Genomic DNA, 13,204 nt, shown 5'->3' on the forward strand with positions numbered 1-13,204 from the left:
TCCGAGCGGTAGGTTGACATATTACAGATTGCGGACAGGTGGGGCATTTTGCAAAGGATTGCCCCATTCCATTCAAGGGTAAACCAAGCTTGAGCGGCCCAAGATGCTATTTTTGTGGACAGGGGCATACCAAGAGGTTTTGCCACGATTTACCCATTGATGTACCGGTCACGAGGATCGGAGCCCAGCAGGCAGGTACCATGGGTCAAGATCAGTCGAGTGGTGCTACTTCCTCTGCGGCGGGATCTTCCAAAGAGTGGCACCGCCATCTTCTCGGGAAGAAGTGGCAGAAATTCAAGGGTCAGCTGGCGTTCTACCACTCAAAGCTAGGGTGTTTTCTATGACCCAGCAGGAGGCACAGCCACTCCGGATGTGATTACTGGTATGATCCCTATTTTCGGCTATCTTGCTCGTGTTTTAATTGACCCGGGGGCCACACATTCTTTCGTAGCACACAATTTCGTACCCTATGTCAGTGTGAGGCCGACACCCATGACAGGAAGTTTTAGTATTTCTCTAAGATTGATCTGAGGTCAGGATACCATCGATTGAGGATCAGAGAAGAGGATGTCCCCAAGACCGCATTCAGAACGCGGTATGGACATTATGAATTTCTGGTGATGCCGTTCGGGTTGACGAATGCTCCAGCAGCATTTATGGATCTCATGAACAGAGTGTTTCGACTTTATTTGGATCACTTTGTGATTGTGTTCATAGATGATATCTTGGTTTATTCTAAGACTTTGGAAGGACATAAGAAGCACCTGAGGTTGGTATTAAGGACTTTAAGAAGGAAGCAACTCTATGCCAAATTTAGCAAGTGTCAGTTTTGGCTGGATAGAGTGGTGTTCCTTGGACATGTAATCTCAACGGAAGGGATTTATGTGGACCCACAGAAGATTGAGGCTATTGTGAATTGGGTACAACCCACAAGTGTAACGGAAGTACGAAGTTTTCTGGGGTTAGCAGGTTACTATCGTCGATTTGTGGAAGGGTTTTCTTCGATAGCAACACCCCTCTCGCGGTTGACAAGGAAGGATGTTGCATTTGAGTGGACGGAAGAGTGCGAACGAGTTTTGAATTGAAGAAGCGGTTGACCACCGCACTGCTTTGGCTCTTCCGATAACTCTGGGGCTTTGTGATCTACAGATGATGCATCTTTACAGGTTTGGGATGTGTTTTGATGCAACATGACCGGGTGATTGCTTATGCCTCGAGGCAACTCAAAAAGCATGAGCGAAATTATCCAGTCCATGACTTGGAACTTGCCGCAGTAGTGTTTGCTCTGAAGATTTGGCGACATTACTTGTATGGTGAGACCTGTCAGATTTTCACGGATCATAAGAGCCTCAAGTATTTCTTTACCCAGAAGGAACTGAATATGAGACAACGGCGCTGGTTGGAATTGATCAAGGATTATGATTGTACGATTGAGTATCACCCAGGCCGAGCTAATGTGGTTGCAGACGCATTGAGTAGGAAGGCTCCTGCGAACTTAGCCCATATTAAGGCGGCCTATCTTCCGTTGTTGGTGGAACTACGGAAAGATGGAGTAGAAATGGAGATGACTCAACAAGGTGGAATCCTTGCTAGCTTGCATGTGAGACCCATTATGGTGGAACGGGTAATTGCAGGCCAGTTGGAAGATCCTATACTCTGTAGGATAAGGGGAGAAGTAGAGAATGGAACGCGGAAGGATTATGCTATAAGGGGAGACGGAGCCTTGGTAAAAGGAGCTTGTTTATGTGTACCTGGTAAGAATGTTGAGTTGAAAAGAGAAATCATGGAAGAAGCTCACTGCTCCACTTACACCATGCATCCGGGTAGTACGAAGATGTACCGGACGCTACGGGCATATTATTCATGGCCGCATATGAAGGGAGACATTGCTAAATATGTGAGCAGATGTTTGATATGTCAACAAGTGAAGGCAGAGCGACAGAAGCCATCGGGACTCATGCAACCACTTCAGATTCCTGAATGGAAGTGGGAGCGTATTACCATGGATTTTGTTTTTAAGCTTCCACGTACTTCAAAGGGTCATGATGGAATTTGGGTGATAGTGGATAGACTTACCAAGTCTGCTCATTTCCTACCCATCAAGGAGACCTATCCTTTGACAAGGTTGGCAAAACTTTTTGTGGATGAGGATTGTCAGATTGCATGGAGCACCTGTATCCATTGTATCGGACAGGGATCCTAGATTCACTTCTCGATTTTGGAGGTGTTTGCAAGAAGCTATGGGTACTAGATTGCAATTCAGTACTGCTTTTCACCCACAAACCGATGGACAATCGGAAAGGACTATCCAGACTCTGGAGGACATGTTGAGGTCCTGTGTGTTACAGTTTAAAGATGCATGGGATGTTCACCTTGCCTTGGTGGAGTTCGCTTATAATAACAGCTATCATTCGAGTATTGGGATGGCTCCTTATGAGGCGTTGTATGGGAGGCAGTGCAGGACTCCTATTTGTTGGAATGAAGTGGGTGACAAGAAACTGGAAAAAGTGGATAGTATCCGAGTAACAAATGAGAAGGTGAAGATTATAAAAGAGAAGTTGAAAACTGCACAAGACCGACAGAAGAGTTATGCAGATAACAGGTCCAAAGATCTTGAGTTTACAGTTGGGGATTGGGTGTTCCTGAAGTTATCTCCTTGGAAGGGTGTGATGAGATTTGGGAAACGTGGGAAGTTAAGCCCTCGTTACATTGGACCCTATGAGATCACGGAGCGAATTAGACCTGTGGCTTACAGACTAGCCTTACCTCCAGAACTGTCTCAAGTTCATGATGTATTCCATGTATCTATGCTTCGGAAATACATGCCAGATCCTTCCCATGTATTAGAATACCAACCTGTGGAATTGGAAGAAGATTTGACGTATGAGGAACAACCAGTACAGATCTTGGATAGGAAAGAAAGAAGTTGCGTTCTAGATCCATCCCGGTAGTGAAAGTCTTGTGGAGAAGTCAAACTGTTGAAGAAGCTACTTGGGAACCCGAAGAGCAGATGCGGGCCAAGTATCCTTATCTCTTCCATTGACAGGTATGTGAATTTCGGGGACGAAATTTCTATAAGGAGGGTAGAATGTAACACCCCGACCCCGTTTATTTTCCTATTTAATCTAATTAAGGGAAAATATTTAATTATTCCTGGGTTAAGGGTGATTTTGGTCACTTTCTTATCCGGGAAGATTTTGGGACCGTGAGTGGTGTGGTTGCGTAGGTGGTACTGAGACGAAACCGTAGACAAAGGCGGTAGGCCTGAATCGAGATTTAACGAAGTTTTGGCGATCAAAACTTGTTCGGTGGCGTAACGTAAATATTCGAAGGGTTTAGTAAAAATCAGATTTTCAGTTTTACCTCACTTTCTCTCTCTTCCTCCCGCGTACACTCTCTCTCTCTCTCCCGTTTCTCTCTCCCGACTCTCTTTCTCTCTCTTCGATTCTCTCGGCTCCGCAACGGAAGGGGCACCGGTCCCATTCGACTCGTCTCAAGCCCGATCAAGACCCACCCAATTTCCCGGAAACCTCAATTCGACGTCTGATCTGGTTCAAACCGGAAGTTTCCGATTGTTGATCTGTCGTCTCCGCCCAATTCCGGTGAACCGGTGAGGTTTCTTCTCCTTTTTACGTATTCTAGCTGACTGTTGTTTAGGTTTGGATCGATTTTGAGTTTTGGAACCGAATTGGAAATCTAGGTTTTGGCCGGATTTCAATTTGAAATTCCGGCCACTTGCCGTCCGAATTGGATGTTGCCGTAGTTGAAAAAGTTGCTCCACTCTTCGAGTAGTATCTAGGATTGGAAGGGTGAGCGTTGGTTTGGAGATTTTCCGTCGCCGGAAATCTCTCTACACACCGCGCTGCCGGCGCGTGTGGCGGCGCGTGGGCAAGGTGGGTGAAGTTGTTTTTCGTCCTGTTGAGATCCTTAGGCTGTCACGAGTGCGTAGGATTTCGCGGATCTCAATTTGGATATCGTTTGACTATCGAACGGATTTCGCATATTGTGCGTTATCCGGGTTCGATAAGTTCTGACCGTTGGATCGTTTCCAAATTGAAGTATGTTGATTTAGGTACTCTTAGAAACCTGTAGGAATTCGCGGATCGTGAATTGGAGCCCCGGATGTTCCGATTCAATAATGTGAAGTTTAGGGAAATCGCGATCACCGTGCGATTGGGAAGCGAATTCCAATCTGTAACCGGACCCTAGGATGTTCCTTTGGACGTGAGCGCACCGGGAACTTGGGGATTTAAGTATTTCCTTTCGTGAATTTCCGTTTTGGAAGTACGATCGTTAATCAAGGATTTGTATCTTGGAATAGGTACTTCGGTTGATCACTCGCAGCAGGCGGGACCCTCACGGGGCCGGGCAGCTTGGGATTACTTGTGAGTGGACTTTGTTTTAAGCATATGCATGGTTTTTAATTATGAAAGTTTTGTGCATATACTTTAAATGATGGTGACTTTGATGTAATAAGTCTTTGGTCGATGATTTGAATATGTTTATATATCTTGGATATATATTTTGAATATGAACATATATATTTGAGTATGATGATTATGTTGATATGGATTTTGGGATGGCTATCTATATTGTCTATGTATAGAGTATGAGAGGTTGTTGTGGTGAGATTGTGGAAAGATAGGAGTTTGATGGATGGTTGTGAGATATGAGTATGGTAGGTGAGTACCATTCCCTAGTTACTAGGCTTCCCACACACGTCGTTGGCAGTGCCGGTGGGGTGGGAAGGCCATGAGATTACGGGTCTCACACATGGCGTTGGCGATGCGGTGTGTGAGACACTTTCCATACGTGTCGTTGGCGATGCGGCGTATGGGAGAGTATGTATAATGCTTGAGTATCATCACACACGCCGTTGGCGTGCCGGTGGGGTGATGATATCTGCGCGCGTAGGACTTGATATGAGATTTGTGAGCTACACGTGTCGTTGGCAGTGCCGGCGTGTGAGCTATGGAGTTCCGTCCCCCGGTTGGACTACTCATCCCGGACGCTGGTTCGTTCGAAAATCCTGCGTACCAGCCAACAATCCCCCGGTTGGATTGTCTCCCCGGTACATTAGTTTGGAGTGGAGTATATATATACTATACTAGAGTCCTAGCTATATGTATATTTATATATGGGTATTTACGGGTGTTGAGAGTTGCATATATTTTGGGAAATGAGTTGTGAGCCTGAGTTGTGGAGATGTTTTGGACTTTGGGATTTTTGTGTTTGAGTTTTGGTTTCTGAATTGTGAAACTGCATGCTAGAGCATTATTTTTACATGGTGGGGTTACTATGTTGTTTTAAAGTGAAACTTTATTTCTGTCCACTCACATCTTTCTGCTTTTGCGCCCCCAGCATGAGTTGCTCTGAAGGCATTCGAGCAAGTCACGAGCTCCGAACTTGTCGTCTGCTAATAGGGTCTGTATAAATTCTTTCTACTCCCCTGTTTGTTGTAAACAAATTCTGTAGACGCTCTGTTATTGCCCATGTTAGGCTACTACTTGAGGCCGGAGGCCATTTTGTGTTGGATTGTAGTTTGTAAAAGCATGCTGGCATTGGGTTGTATATTGATGTAAATTATTGCAGGTTGTTTATTGTTGGTTTGAGCATTTTACAGGGGAGACTCGCCAAAATTTTGGTAGAATGTCTTGGGTTTTAGTAAGTGGGCCCGCATCGTATGATGTCGGCACAAGACGGTCCGCCTTCTGAGGATATTCCGGCGGGTCCTGTCATGCAGAAGGAGTGTGGACAACGAGAATTTTGCACAGCCATGGTGTTGTTGAGGCAAGAGAAGCCTGGAAGTTGGGTCATCAAGAAGTTTTTGAAGGACCATAAATTGAAAGAAATCAGATATATAACCAGCAGAAAATAGCTCAAGACTAACCACATGAAAGTTAGAAGCCATAGCAGCATAGATTGCACCCTACTTGTTACCAGTTGTCATCGCTGGTGGCCGAGAAGCCATGATCCGAGGAAGCGGCGTCGGTCCAAGAGAGATGAAGAAAGAGTGAGATCTGATTTTGGAACCCTTTTAAGCAAAAAGGGTAAAATTGTATTTTACCTTTATAATTTAGACAGGCCCAACGAATCTGGGCCTCCTATTTGGCCAAATCCAAAACAAAATTTGATTCCTATATATCAAAACCGAAACAAAAATACTCTAGGTATCAAATCCTCATTAGTAAAGATTTTTATGTCTAATACCTAATTTTTCTTTTTTAAAAATGTTCATTTTTGTAAAAAATTACAAATATAGTAGAAAACTCACCTAAATAGACACAAATGCCCTCAAATTTAAAACCCACATAAACCTAAAAAAGAAAACCGTATTAGATTGGGAATCTTTGTACGTAGAGTTTGTTCGTAGACGTATTGCTCCATAGTCAAACAGTGAGTGCAGTTCTTCTTTGGTTCTTCGTTCAATTTCTTCTTCGTTTCTTTGTTTATTCTTCATACAATATTTATAAAATTTCAATTATGGTTTTGCTGACTTAATGTCCATGTGACAGGACCCGTCCCGAATTTTCCGAACTCGGGGCGAACCCTGGAGACCCCGGCATCACCCCCATGCCGGGTTCACTCCTTAAATCTACGTCCTCATTTGCCATAGAGGATTAAGGGCACGAGACTTTCTGCCGAAATTTCGGCAGAGTCTCCCCTATAAATTGAACATTCCCCAAAATTTCCACCTGCAAAGAACGCATTTTATAACCCAACTGGCAGCATGCACAATATAAGCTCATGCAATTTACATAAATGGCCTCCGGCCTTCAAATGATTCTAGCAAGACTGCCCACAAAGTTCTTAATATAACTTAATGCATCAAACATGCATATAACAACTTCAAAATCTACTCACGCGCACCTTCACTCACTTAGTCCCCAGGACAAGCCTCAATTCAACCAAGTTTTGGGACCAACAACGAGGTCCAAACCAATCTCAACAAGACCACCTAAGTGGGGTCTAATCTGTGGCTGCACCTAGTAACTTCAGGCTGCCTACGTACCCTGCTAAGGGATCAAGCCACACGTAGCTCTTCCGTATCTATCCTGGCTCCTAATATCAAATAAACCTTTACAGCCATACCCAATTCATATATTCTAATATTTATCCATCACAATCCACCAAACACAATCACAATATCACCCCTCATACGACGGGACGTCGCCTCGTATGGGGCAACACGCTGCTAATCCAAAGACGCTGCGTGCGACCTCACCACAGTGGCCTCGCTACATTCTCACCAGCCCTCACACAACCATATCTCCTCATACGCCGACGCACCCGCCACGTATGGGGTCCGCCAACACGCCGCTAATCCAAAGACGCTGCGGCGACTCACACCGGGCCCGCTACATTCTCACCAGCCTCACACAACCATATCTCCCCTCATACGCCGGACGCACCCGCCACGATGGTCCGCCAACACGCCGGCTAATCCAAAGACGCGCGGCGACTACCACCGGGCCCGCTACATTCTCACCAGCCCTCACACAACCATATCTCCTCATACGCCGGACGCACCCGCCACGTATGGGGTCCGCCAACACGCCGGCTAATCCAAACACGCGCGGCGACTCACCACCGGGCCCGCTACATTCTCACCAGCCTCACACAACCATATCTCCTCATACGTCGGACGCACCCGCCACGTATGGGGTCCGCCAACACGCCGCTAATCCAAAGACGCGCGGCGACCTCACACCGGGCCGCTACATTCTCACCACCTCACACAACCATATCTCCTCATACGCCGGACGCACCCGCCACGATGTAGGGTCCGCAACACGCCGCTAATCCAAAGACGCGGCGACTCACACCGGGCTCGCTACATTCTCACCACTCACACAACCATATCTCCTCATACGCCGGGACACACCCGCCACGTATGGGGTGCCAACACGCCGCTAATCCAAAGACGCGCGGCGACTCACACCGGGCCTCGCTACATTCTCACCACCTCACACAATCACATCTCCTCATACGCCGGACGCACCCGCCACGTAGGGTCCGCCAACACGCCGGCTAATCCAAAGACGCGCGTGCGACTCACACCGGGCTACATTCTCACCAGCCCTCACACAACCATATCTCCTCATACGCCGGACGCACCCGCCACGTATGGGGTCCGCAACACGCCGGCTAATCCAAAGACGCGTGCGACCACACCGGGCCTCGCTACATTCTCACCAGCCTCACACAATCACATCTCCCCTCATACGCCGGACGCACCCGCCACGTATGGGGTCCGCAACACGCCGCTAATCCAAAGATGCGTGCGACCACACCGGGCTCGCTACATTCTCACCACTCACACAACCATATCTCCTCATACGCCGGGACGCACCCGCCACGTATGGTCTGCAACACGCCGGCTAATCCAAAGACGCGTGCGACCTCACACCGGGCCCGCTACATTCTCACCACCCTCAACATGATCACAATATGGGGTACGTGGGGTAGTGCGTATAGCACTGTAAGCTAACATTCAATCGCTTTAATTACCTTTAAACATCCACACAATTAATTATATAAGATATAATTTCTAAACTTATATAAACCTCCACAAATAAAGCATACCGTAAACTCCCCCATTTAATTTCACTAAATTATATCTTAAGCTCACGGTCTCCGTTTCACTCAACAACACTCGAGACCTGTCACTAGGGTCATTCTAGCCCTCCTGGGATGGGAACTACAAGGAAAGTCTAGCGGTCAACCCAGGGTCAAACTACCCAAACTTGGTCAAACGGGCCCGCGGGGCCCACGACCTCCAAATTTCGATCCGCAAGTTCCTATAGGTTCTACAGGCTCTAGGACACACGTCCTGCAAGTTTGGTCCAGATCGGACGGTCGGATCGCTCACGATCGCACGATCGGACGGTCGCTAAAACCCTAACCCTAGGGTTGGCATTTTCGGAGTATCCGGGACTCCATTTTACGATCCGTCGAATCCTACACGATCCTGGTAATACCTAGATCAACATATTATAATTTCAGGACCATCCGACGGTCCAAACCTAGCGAACCCGGAAAATACACGATATGCGATATCCGTTCGGAACTCTAACGGTACCCAAAATGAGATCCGAGCACACCTACGCGCTCGTGACATCGAGAGGATCACAATGGGACAAAATGCCCTCAGCTACAGTGCCACGCGCCGCCACACGCCACGGCGCGTGGGTGTCTAGCGATATCGCATCGCCGGAAATCCTCCAAATCGTGAGCCAAGACTCCTACCCTAGGTAATACACCTAATTTGGAGTCACTTTTGTTCTTGGACATACCCCAAAAACTGACCGGAAGTGGCCGGAATCTCCCCTCGAAATCCGGCCAAACCCACCATTCGTAAATCGGGTTGCCTACGCTACAAATTGATCAATTCCTACCCAACCATCAGCTAGATCATGAAAAATAGGTAGGAATCCATACCTCAATCACCCGAAACGGTGGCCGGAGGAGGGAGATCGAGCCGGCGGTTTCGCGAAACCGCCAAAACTCGCATTTTCCGGCGGGAGCGGCGGCCGACGTCGGGAAGGGCAGTCTCGACGGTGGCCGGCCTTTAGACCGGTCCGCCCACGCCATGGGACGGTGGCGGAGTTTCAAGAGAGAGAGAGGAGGAGCTGTCGGGAGAGAGACGCGCGGGGAGAGAGAGAGACAGACGGGGGCATTTCCGTCTTTTAACCAAAAATCCATTTTCCAAATATTTACGATTATGCCACTGAGCTTCATTTGACCATATCTCTCTCGTTACAACTCCGATTCGAGCCCACTACGTGTCTACGGACTCATCTCACCGTGCTCTACGCAACGGTACAACCGGAATTCCCAAATTCCTTCCGGGTAGAAAATGACCAAAATACCCTTATCCCACGGGTAATTTTTCAATTCCACTTAAATTAATTAAACATTGAATAAATTTGGGGTCGGGGTGTTACACCATGGGTGCGACATTTCTGATGATGGAGATTATAACTCTCCTGAGCCCTATTCAAAGTGCTATGATTTAATATCGTCAATTCACTTTGAGCCTAATGACACCTTCTTCCCTTAAGAATTGTGTTGGAGGGTGAGTTCTAGGATTCAATTTTACATAAGTTCTTGTGTAATTTACCTATGCCAAAAGATACGATTTATAGAAGGAAACATCACCGATGCCCTTTCTTGGGTAAGGTAGGAAGTTGCCATAGAGGAAGCCAAATAGGGCCTATTTGTGGCCTTCCTAACACCAATCACCTTGTTCACGGTGTGTGATAGGCTATGTTGTGCATATCATTGGCGAGAAAAGTCCTGGTATTTTCTTTGTTTGCTTATTAGTGGCATCCTGCTGCTTGTTTAAGTAATGTCTTCTTTTCTTCCTTGTTGTTCTCTCTAACTTCCTGCTATAATCTGCCAGGTAGGCCTATGGGTTGAGGTTGCAGCGCTGCTAGTCCTAGGAAATAGATCTGCAAACTGTGATGTAGAGACAAACCTTGTTGTCACTATAGGATGGCTCTGCACTGCTGACATCTGACCCTGTTCTTCTCCCTCATTTGTTTTTTGTGGCAATAAACCTGTATTGTTGTTAGCCAAATTATCACGACTACCCCTCTCATGCGTATCAGCTGGAAAGCCGCACCGGTCACCACCCTCTCGCTCCCATTTGCTTTCTCAGTTATCCCAGTCTAGCTCTCTTTCTCCGGTGACTAGGAAAGAGAGAATTTGGGGCACTTGAGATGACAGCCATTCTCACTTCATCACCAAAACCCCATCCATCCACTGTGAAACTAAGGTTGGGTGGATGTTGGCAGCCTCTTGAGTGGCCCAATCTGCCACAGACTAAGCAAAAATCCTCGAGCCCTTCATATTTTAAGCGAATCTTTAGACGCCCCATGGCTGGATAAGGCATGGAAAAATCAGGGGGGCGAGGTTTGGAGGTATCCAAATCAACTCTCGTTCTTAAGAATCCTCTGAATGCCACCTCCTTCTTCCATTACTAACCCAATTTTCTCTCCCAACTACCTAGCATTCTTCATTGTGCACAAATTCCTTAGTATCCCATGGGCCTGAACCCAAAAGATAGGCCGATTTACTTCAATGTCTTTTATGGAGCAATACAATGGCCATGGTTTCAAGGTAAAGGCATGCCTTTTAACAAACCATGGGTCACCTTCCAAAAGCCGGTTGGTGACGGCCTCATCTTCCACGATCATAGCGCACACATTTTCCTTAGATTTCACCACTTTGACAAGACCCATATTGTTCCTAAGGACGCAGAGGACCTCCTTGACAACAAATTGGGGGAGGGGGAAGGGTTCGTGGTTTGTGATATATGGAGGCCAACAAGGGTGATACAGTGCTCTGTTCGATCTTCTAAATCCAAGGAGTTCTCAAAGACTATGGACATCACTTCTTCGTAAGAGTCAGGCTCAAAAACTTCATCTTCTTCCACGATAGAAAGAGAAAAGGACACAACCGCCTTGTAAACTAGGCAGGTACACTGCAAGACTTAGGGCCAGTTTGACATTACTATGCTGTCACAAAATAATCGCTGCCAAATTTGCTATGAGAGAAATCAACAATGAGATAAAGCAGTTTGGCGTTTAGTAACCTTTTTGTTAAAAGTGTTGTTGGTACTGATTTCAGCATAATCATTAAACCTAACGCCCCTTCAAAACTGATTCCTGCATAATCAGAAAATGAAAGTACCTCATTAGCTACTTTTCCTTATAGTTTTCTCTCACAACAATTTTTAACAATAAGTGATATTCTCATAGCTTACCAAAGGAACTGGGCTCCCAAATTTTTTTAAAAATCACTTATCACCCCAAATAAGCAATGTCAAACAGACACTTTGATTTAAACTGGGCCAGTTTGACATTGCTGTGCTGTGAAAATAATCGTTGTTAGATTTGCTGTGAGAGAAATCAGTTTGGAATTTGGTAAACTTTTTTGTTAAAAGTGTTGTTGGTACTAATTCCCGCATAATCAAAAAATGATTCTCACATAATCACTAAACCTAGCGCTTCTTCGAAACTAATTCCTGCATAATCAAATAATGAAAGCATCTCATTAGCTACTTTCCCGGGCTGGGCTTCCCAAAAATTTCAAAAAAATCACATATCACCCCAAATAAGCAATGCCAAACGGGCACTAAGCTTCACCAAAAGCCATTCTGGCCACTCTTAGATACTCAAGTCGACTCAGAAACTTAGTTCGGATACCTTTGTAAACATGAAAATCCTGCGACAAATGAGACAAGAACACGTGTACATAATAATATTCGTATTGATTTATCAAGTGTGTATGTTACAATCTTTGTGGGTATTCTTTTACAAAAATAAAAGAATTTACTCTGATTTGATCTCCAAAAGTGTGTGTGGTTCAAGGTCCCAAGCACTTGATCTTGAATTGGAATTTGAGACTTCGTCAAAGGCCGTTACAGCTTGATCTCGAACACGCCATGACCATGAGTAATGTCACATGGTGGATTGTCTTCAACTTTGGTGGTGAAGGAACCAACACGTGTTTGTTATGCTTGGTGATTCTCCTCGAGCTTGATGAAGAACTTGAGAGTCTAGATGTTGCTTTCGGTAGAGAGCTTTCAAGTTTTCCAAAGTGTGTGTGCCTCTTTTTCTTCAGGTCGTTTCTCACAAATTTGAGCCTAGTATTTATAGGCAAAGAATTGGGTCTTGATTTGGAATTCCAATCTGAATCCCTTGTTTTGTGAGATTGATTTCTGATTTGATTTAATTTGAACTAATTGATTTAATTTAGCTCTTAATTAAGTCAAAATCCTTCATTTAGGGAAATTAACTCATGATTTAGGAACCAAATAAGGTTAATTTATTCCTTTTTGGCATATGATTTCATTTGATTGATGACGCTCTTAGATGCTGACATGTGTCATCTCCAGCGCACACCTTTGTATGCGTGAGTAGACACAGCAATATTGCACACGACCGTTAACACGACACTAATTCGCACGAAATTATCAGATTTGGGTTGAGCTTAATGGGTTGGGTTGAAAACGGTGAACCCGTTAGCTACCCGTTAAGCTAACGGGTTGGGTTGGGTCAATTCGCGAATATTCGCATCCACTCGTTAAAGAGGGTAATTTGGTAGTTTTGCAAAATATTTTTTCTTTTCTTTTCTTCTTCCCCTTTTCCTCTTTAGTTTCCTTCTTTCCGTGTCTGTTTCTTCTTTCTTTTTTGTC

Source organism: Prunus mume, linkage group LG5, assembly GCF_029339155.1.
Source record: "Prunus mume cultivar Tortuosa linkage group LG5, ASM2933915v1, whole genome shotgun sequence".
NCBI lineage: Eukaryota > Viridiplantae > Streptophyta > Magnoliopsida > Rosales > Rosaceae > Prunus > Prunus mume.